At 46.1% G+C, this 9433-nt stretch overlaps 2 pseudogenes; both read right to left on the reverse strand.

The window, feature by feature from the left end:
• Positions 1-3279: 3279 nt before the first annotated feature.
• LOC146859948 (E3 SUMO-protein ligase KIAA1586-like) lies at positions 3280-3763 on the reverse strand (annotated as a pseudogene).
• Positions 3764-4009: 246 nt separating this feature from the next.
• LOC146859949 (E3 SUMO-protein ligase KIAA1586-like) lies at positions 4010-8751 on the reverse strand (annotated as a pseudogene).
• Between the last annotated feature and the right edge of the window lie 682 nt (positions 8752-9433).

The raw sequence follows: 9433 nt of genomic DNA on the forward strand, positions 1-9433 counted from the left end.
TGCACATGGTAAACCCAAAAGACAATTTCGCGCCTATGACACGCGAGGTGGTGCGGTACGGTACGGGGGCTTGTCGGGAGTGGAGGTAAACTAGGGCAAATCCGTAATAATCCCGCAAACATCTGGGACGCAGCCCTTTTAATCGGAATACCCCATAGGGTGGGCAAAAGGGCCGACGTGATATCTGGGCGTTTGGGTAAGCAACGCCTTACAAGAAACCTTAATTTGCAATTATGGAAAAGTAACGGACTGGATAGACGACAGGGTGAGAAGGTGGAAGAATCTCCCTCTGTCTTTGATAGGCCACATAGCAGTGGCCAAAATGGTCATCCTGCCTAAGTTATTATATTTATTTGTAAATGTTCCTATTCCCCTCACGGAACAATAAAAAAAAAAACTCAGTTCCTTAATGATAGAACTGATCTGGGCAGGGAGACAACCTAGGATAGCCTGGGAAATACTCACGCTACCGCAGGGGCAAGGTGGACTGGCAGCCCCGGACTTCGCACTATACGCCTACTGCGTGCAAGTACAGTTCCTGCACTATTGGACACACCCCACCCCCTTCCAGCCCTACGTTGCGATCGAATTGGACAGAGCTGCTCCCCTTCTGCTTAGGACCGTCATCTATAAACCCTTCAAGCATCCACGTAACAAGGTGGACCCTGTGGAGGCACTGACGTGGGCGTGGGGTGGGCTCTGCAAGCGTGCCCACATAGCCGTACTATATGCTCCCTCCATGCCCTTGGCGGATAACCCACTGATCCCACCACTAATGGACCACAAAATGCGTGAGCGTTCCCAGCTACACACTATACTAACCGTCCAGGACCTATATCCTGGGGCTAACTTTCTTATGCTACAGCAGATGTGCGGGCCCACGCCTCCATCGGCGCTAGCCACGCTGCTCTATTATCAGGTAAGAGCGGCCCGCAGATGCATCTTTGGGACATTTCCCGAACCGCCCCCACAGCTGTCCACGCTAGAAAACATACTCACTGTAGAATCAGGCCGCAAACTGATCAAGCGACTCTACACTATCACACAACGAGATCCCCCAATTACTGAGCCGTCATCTCGCACTGCGTGGGAGGCGGACCTGGGCGAGAGCCTTGCGGAAGAACAGTGGGATTTCAGCTGCAGGCAACTGGAGCTGATGACCCCAAATTATCGGCTTCGGCTAATACACTTTAAATACATACACCGACTATACAGGACCCCCATGCAATTACAGAAGATGGGACTACGCACGGATGACCACTGTTGGAAATGTGGGGCACCACAAGCATCATTCATACGTCTATCATGGCAGTGCAGACACATAGCAGCTTTCTGGACTAGAATATTGCACTACATTGGTATCATAACGGGTCAATCACTGCCATACACACCACTGGTGTCTCTATTGGGTGTTATACCTCACATACCACCGAAGCTGCGGAAACTCTCGGTCATTTTACTACTGCTGGCTAAGAGACAGGTAGCAATGCACTGGGGGTCTGCCCACGGCGAAGAACTGGGTTCGGGAGGTGGCTTACTGTAAAACTCAATTGGCGGAATATTGGGAGCAGATGCCGGCGCGCTCCCAACCCAGGGACATATGGGACCCCTTTGTGAGTTGGCTGGGCTCAGCGGATTTAGGTGAAATATAGACCAATAAAATCACGGGCCTGAAAGTCCCGTATTGAACTGCGACACAAGAGTCGGTCGCCTGGCCCAAATGTAAATGAGAATGTGATGTATGTGTTCTACCTCGTGTTCTATACCCTGTAATGCAACGCAAATAGGTCATGTAATGTATTGCTTTAGCATACCGAATTCAAACAATGTGAATGGAAAAATGCTCATGTTAAACCGAATCAGTTGCTGCTTCCCATACTGTACTATGACAGATCGACTTGTAACGCAGAATTGTGTAAGCAATGCCACTGTTTGTAACCTTATGCAAAATGCCTATTAGAATAAAAAAAGTCTTTTTTGATATGTTCTACAGCATGAATGATACCTTTTTAGGGCTGCTAATGTAGTGTCTGGGGGTTCGCTGAGTAGAGCACTACCTCCACTTAAGGATCAAAACACGAACTGGCCAGGAACCCAAACTCCAGAGGTAATCCTGCCATACCCATAAAATTGAGCAAAGGTCTTGCTGTAGTGCTCAATTAGACCACCAGGGCGAGCTGTAATACTACCTTTGTCTTCACTGCTGTTTGAAAGGGAAAAACAAATGAAAACGAAGGCTTTGCGCTACAGTCTCTGTTAATCCCGTGGTGGTATAAAGAGGCAATTTTGAGGCTCCCGATTAGGTCTGGCAAACCGCGCAGCTGGCTCCAGAACTTCTGTCATGAAAAGAACAACCATTTGCAATGCAATCGGTCTCGCATTTGTGAAAGTTAAAGCTATTGGTGTTGTAAATGATATTGTTTGGGAATTTTTTTTGTTCGTTTGCGGTGCTTAAACCGAGAGCCAAGTCATTTACAAGCGTTATCGGCGACTACAAACTATTCCAGGCGAATGCCTCACATTTTGCTTGTGGCTTTAATGCATGTTTAGGCTATTGTGACATAAGAATAAAAAATAAAAGTTGCAGACTTATATGTGGGGGCTTCAGACCAGGAGTCCAGTTGAAAGGAAAAGGACAGTCCTCTGAAGTTCAGGCGTCACTTCCCTGATGGCGGAGAGTACAATCCGGGTAGCTGAAGTCACTTTTATGCACTAAAAGTGTAAAAGTTTAAATAAAGAAAAATAACACAGCAGCTGCTGAGCTTCCCCAAAATGTTTATTTTTTTTTAAAGTGTCTCTCCCTAAATCACTATACAGTGTGTCTCACTAAAGCTCACTGGAGCAACGTTCAAAGCACCCAGCACCCACCCAGGAACCTAGAATAAATCTGGCGCCGCACTGAGCATCCTCAAAATGTTTAAAAAAAAATTAAGTAACATCATGTGAAGCCTGTAAAAGTTTAAATAAAGAAAAATAACATTGCGCAAAGCGTGTGCAGAATGCGCGTCAGGCAGTGGTCGAACTGGGGATAATACAGGAGGGAAATGTCAGCGGAGAATCAGGGGGCGGGAATAATCCAAGGATTGGATCAGTGGGCGGAGTCAGAGGTGTGGCTAGAAATAGCAAAACATACCAATTTTTTTTACGTTTGGCATTTCACTGACCAATTACAGCTTATAACGTTATTTAATGCAAACAATGGATAAATATGTTTATTTGAGGTTTAATATACAAGTTGTTTACATTAAAATACATTTACAATGTGGGACATGTTTCCAATCACAGAATGTCCCAAATACGCTTAAAAGTGGAATCATAAGCTATTTGTCTCTGAGCCATGCAACTTCTTTCATCAGCACTTCTCCTCCCTTTTTCTAGCCATTTCTGAACATAAAATTCAGGTTTAAATTCTATGACAGGAGGCCCCACGATTTTTATGAACATTATAGAAGACAGACAATTGATTAATATTCTGTTCCGCAGTAGGGTGAGCACTTCATTCATTACACTAAAGCCCCATTCACATTCAGCAGTGGAGGTACAAAAGGTGTCTATAATGTGCACTAATGGTTTCAGGCTTTCAGGGATGCAATTTCTATTTTGTTTGTACTCTCTGAAACCAATGATGTACTGCCGGTATCGAATTATGCAACCTGCTACAAAGGTTTTGTAATTCTCCCTCACCGTATAAGATGTCTACTGGATATGGCCAATAAACTGGTTGTAGGAGTTTCATTCTATGTACCAACTCTTTGTATTCAATTTATTTCTTTATTGTTTTGTGGTTATGCTTCTAGAAACATTTGATGCATTTGTCATTGTCATCCTTTTTCGCAGGTTATATTGCTAAGCTCCTAAAGAACTGTGCCCTATTGATGCTAACACAGCCTTTGTTCTGTTGTTGTCCTACACCAGCAAACTGCATCCGTTCAGCAGCATTTAATGCAGTTGTAGCAAAGGGCCCAGGTGAATCGGCCATTGATTCAAACACTAAAGTCTGCAACTGTGTTCAACGATGAACCTCATATATGGTCATATCACGTTGCTGCAGCCTTCTGGATAGGTCACCCAATTCTGTGAGAGCATAATATAATAAACCCCTATTTTCAACAAACACCAGGGAGGTTAATAAACGGTTTAAACCAGCATATTTTTTCTGCTCAATGTCACTCCTCCTTGAGTCTTTGGAAGATTCCATGAAATATTTACTAAGTGCTTTGTAGTTATTCCAAACAGCTCTCACAGATCTTTCACTTGAGGACACCCAAAGTACATCTAGCACCTTTCCAATTGCCAGAAGTCTTAGGTCTCCTTCCAAACCACATTCCCCAAACTCTCGCTGATTTTTTGCAGAGGCACAGTAGGCGGTATATAGTTTATAATAAAAAAATGGGAGCTGATTAATGCCTGTGACTTCTTTACAAACATCACCCACTGCAAGCGCCAGCTTGTGGTTAGCACAGTGCCATACACTCAACTGTGGATATTTCAGGTTAGGAAGAGTTGCCACACCGGATTTCCTACCTATCATGTTGGAAGCACCATCTGTTACGAGCTGAACCAAATGCCTTTTTGAATGCTCATCAGTAAAACCGTGTCTCTGTAAGCATGCCAGCAAGGTATCTAAGATCATATCTTCTACTGTGCTTAGCATCTCAACAAGGTTCAAGAAAAAGGTCAGTGGCTCATCGTGTTTATCAAAACATGCTCTTACACAGATAATTAGTGTAGTCAATTTATTAACTGTGGTAGATTCATCTATCATGAGGCTTATTTTTGATTCATTCTGCAACATACAATGAATCAGCCTTGACCTCATTGTAGCAGCAATATGGTCTATTATGTCAGCACAGCTGTGATCTGAAAGCAAGACTCAGCCCAAGTCTGCACCATTCATCTTTTGAACATCAATATCCAATGGCATATCAGAACAAGCATTTACAATGCAATGGTCTCGGCATTGTTAAAGTTAGAGCTATTGGCATTGCTCATGACATTATTTTTGTTTATGTTTTTGTTTTTAAAACATTTAAAGAAACGGCATTGTTATTTACAATGTCAATAGCTTGATCACTCTCAAATGTGAGACCTATTGCATTTTCACCCACACACAGAGCCCCACACACAGAGCCACACACACACACACAGCCACCCACACAGAGCAACCCACACCCAAATAGAGCCACCCACAGAGCCACCTACACACACACACAGTTACCCACACACAGACAGAGCCACCACGCTTAGAGCCACCTACAAAAAGAGCCACCCACACACACACACACACACACACAGAGGCACCCATGTTAAGCAAATATTCATTTTGGAATTCTGAACATATGTTATATGTTTGCATGAAGTTTATTTCACGATTTATGTGTCAAACATTTTCTTGATTCAACTCCACGCCAGACCCTTGGCTGAGCTCTGGTGCAACTCTCCCTGTTAACTGGTTGCCTCGTCCGACCTCTACTACACACACACACACACACACACCCCCCATGGCAGATTATTGCGGTACACATGTATAGTGACTGTGTGCTGCTACACACATGACAATACACTTACTCCCTATCCTGGAGTTGACAATGCGTAGGTTACACTACGCAGACACACACGGTGGGCGCGCGCGAGCGCACACGATGCTGCCACGAGAGTTCAGCGCAGGGCTACAAGCGGATATTAACTACAGTCCCCCGGCAACTCCAGCACCGGATGGAAACAAAGTAAAGACGCCAGAAGAGTGCGAGTCCGGGGAGGCAGCAGGCAAGGGCAGTCCTGCTGTGCGCCAGCGTGCCCAGGGATGCCAGTGGTAGCTCCGAAGGAGTGAGCTTAGATAGTTGTAGGACAGTTTTTTGTTGTTTCTGTTTTATATAGCACTAACTCGACATCGGAGCGCATCACAGACATACACATTCATGTTTTTCAGGCAAGTTGAGATTACGTGATTTGCCCAGAATCACAGGATGCTTGAGCTTCCACCAGACTCGAACCTGGTTTCCCAGGGTCAAAGTCGGCCGCTCTAGCCATTAAGTCACACCCTCAGTGTGGTGAGTGGAGGTGTACGGTAACCGGTGGCTACATGGCAGTGAGGAGAATAAGTACTGTGTGTCAGTGAGGATATTGATGATTGCGTGGCTGTGAGGTGAATGCTCCGCCGGGAGTAGTGGGGTGAATGATAGCCGTGTGTCAGTTAAGTGAGTGGCGGCTGTGTGTCAGATAGGTGAGTGGCGACTGTATGACAGTGAGGTGAGTGGCGGCTGTGTGTCAGATAGGTGAGAGGCGGCTGTGTGACAGTGAGATGAGTGGCTGCCGGGCAGTGCTCATCTGTGTACTGAGCTCCGCATATGCTTTGCTGGGGCTGCTGGGCCTTGGCAATCCGCCTCTAGGGGTACACAGTGCCGTGCGAACACTGCGTGCCAGGGTCAGAGGCATAGCCTGAGGCTGTGGAGTGGGAGGCCGCGAGCCAAGTGTCAGCTTATAGCGTTCCTGCCCCCTCTGACGCAGGCTGCCCCCAGAGGCACTCCCCTGCAGATGGGCTGTGTCTGCGCGTACAGACAGGCTGGGGGTCTCTGCCGGAAGCAATCCAGCTCGTAATCCACGTGTTCCATAGCCATTCTGAAAGTAAACCCCCAGGCTCTCGATCATGCCCTCCGTAGGTACAGTTAAGAACTAAGCAAAAGTTATGCTCAGCACGTATAACACATAAATGTAGGTTTAAACAAAACCTAGGGTGCGCCTCACCACTCAGTGCCAGCCGCTCAAAAGTCTATCACTCTCTTTTCCCGGCTTGCTTCTCCAGACTGCCCCCGCTCTGGTGCCTCTGCTCTCGCTCTGCACCCAGAATTCTGTCCCGGAAGTTCCTCTGCAGTGAGCGCAACCAGTCCGACAGGAAACAGCGACACAGTCATTTAAGTTCCGGTCTTGAACAAAGGTTCCATCCTGCGATAGAGTGACCTTCTTATGTTGCCACTCAAATGGAATATCGATTAACCCTCGATTCCGTTGTGCTCAATTTTATTAATTCTATATGCCTCAGTGCTGACGAGGTTCACCACACCGGCAAAATGGGCATAAAAACAGCATAAGCATTAGTCGGCGCCCCCCCCCTCCTCCGAGTGCTGACATCAGACAGCCCGCAACTCTGCAGTGAGCGCAACCAGTCCGACAGGAAACAGCGACACAGTAATTTAAGTTCCGGTCTTGAACAAAGGTTCCGTCCTGCGATAGAGTGACCTTCTTATGTTGCCACTCAAATGGAATATCGATTAACCCTCGATTCCGTTGTGCTCAATTTTATTAATTCTATATGCCTCAGTGCTGACGAGGTTCACCACACCGGCAAAATGGGCATAAAAACAGCATAAGCATTAGTCGGCGCCTCCCCCCCCTCCTCCGAGTGCTGACATCAGACAGCCTGCAACTCTGCAGTGAGCGCAACCAGTCCGACAGGAAACAGCGACACAGTCATTTAAGTTCCGGTCTTGAACAAAGGTTCCGTCCTGCGATAGAGTGACCTTCTTATGTTGCCACTCAAATGGAATATCGATAAACCGTTGATTCCATTGTGCTCAATTTTATTAAGTCTATATGCCTCAGTGCTGACGAGGTTCACAACACCGGCAAAATGGGCATAAAAACAGCATAAGCATTAGTCGGCGCCCCCCCCCCCTCCTCCGAGTGCTGACATCAGACAGCCCGCAAGGTTTCTAGCCCCATGCCTCTGAACCTAGTCCTGGCAATGTTTCACATAGCATTCTGGGATTTATAGTCTCGTATATGCCAATGTAAAATAAGGAGCACACATCCTACCATACAAAACAACAAGGCAGAGCAAAAGGCACACCACTGCCTTTCTCCAAGGTCAAGAAGAAATGCCTCGGAGAAAGGCAGCGTCGTTTTCGGATTCGGGGGCGTGTTTTGCTGTTATCTCCTCCAGCCATTGGCTGGAGGAGATAAAGAGACTTTCTACAAAAAACACGCCCCCCGATCCGAAAAAGACGGGGCCTGATCGGAGTGACTGACCTCTTCTCCAGTGGCTGGCCAGCATTCAAGAGGCCAGCCAATGGAGAACAGGGGAGAAGAGAGGCGGGTTCAAGCCCCTCTTCTCCAAGTCATTAAATCTCGGAGCGAGACTGCGCAAGCGCAGCCTTCGCAGCCGAGACCTAAAAAGGGCGCTCATGTTTGCCTATTTTGTATGCAGTTCTGGATACACAGCATGTCTCTTCCTGTACTTTCATTTGCATTTTCAAATTGTACTGTGGAATACTTTCACGAGCCCACGGTTCTAAATTAGCTAGTGCCTTAAGATGACAGGAGCTATTCTTATGACTAAATATTGTTTCCCGCAGAGAAAGTTGCTGCTTGTCTTTAGAAGGGCCATTTGGGATGACCAAGCAATCCACCCATTCCATACAAAAATGCACACTTTGACTTGTTTGTTTTAACATTTACCTTCCCGCACACTTTACATCCAAGCTTGCCATTATGTTTCATTTTACGTTGTTCCCAAGACCAGCAGGCTGGGTGATCAATTTGATCCACACTCTCCACCACATTTCCTTGGAGGAGTCTGTGACGGTCGTTGGTGCCACAGCCATCTAACAATACTTCGTCTTCAGAATCGACTCTTCTCGGGCATCCTGCCACTTTCACTTGTTTACCTTTCAAAACCCCGATTTGCATTTGCCATTGCTCCTTCCAATCTGGAGCCTGGGGACTTGGTTGTTTCGCCAGATGTGGCTGGAGCATTTTCCTTCTGCAGCCACTGAAGAATCTACATAAATAATTGTGTCAATACATACAAATATGCACTGTACCAAAACTCATGATTTATTTTAACTGCTGGCTGTCGATATGAATTGGGATTTTCCACAACACAATTTAAGAAAGAGTCCATGTCATTTTTTAATATCACAGTTTACACTATATTGAATATTAGCTGTTTGACAATGACAATTAAGGTGTAAATGAAAATGTGTTAGCCCACATTTAAGGCATTTACTTGAAAAATATTTTTACATGCATTTATGCAATGGAATAATGGGGGAATAAAATGCTAAATTTTTTGTATCAATGAGCAGGTCCCAATAAATATGAGCGAATACATTGGATAGTCTCAGAACCTGACTGAGCCTCTTTAAAACTTGACGTTGAATTGAAGAAAGCCGAATAATGCGAAGCTTCTGGATTGGACTAGCAGCAACTTATGCGGTAGGCGGAAGGGTACCTGGAAATTTAGGGAGTACCCCTACTTCAGAGATTCTGTGACAACTGTGCTTTGCGGCCTATGCAGTGACACTGCTTTGCCTCTGATCTAGCAGTGAACCTGAACCCTCTTTGGCCTTGCAGTGCCGTGGTTTGATGATGACCTGTCTTTCTGGTTTGAAAACAGAAACACCCTCCTCCGGCTTCTGGTGAGTGTCTGCAACAG

Source organism: Triturus cristatus, chromosome 3_1, assembly GCF_964204655.1.
Source record: "Triturus cristatus chromosome 3_1, aTriCri1.1, whole genome shotgun sequence".
In the NCBI taxonomy this organism is placed as follows: domain Eukaryota; kingdom Metazoa; phylum Chordata; class Amphibia; order Caudata; family Salamandridae; genus Triturus; species Triturus cristatus.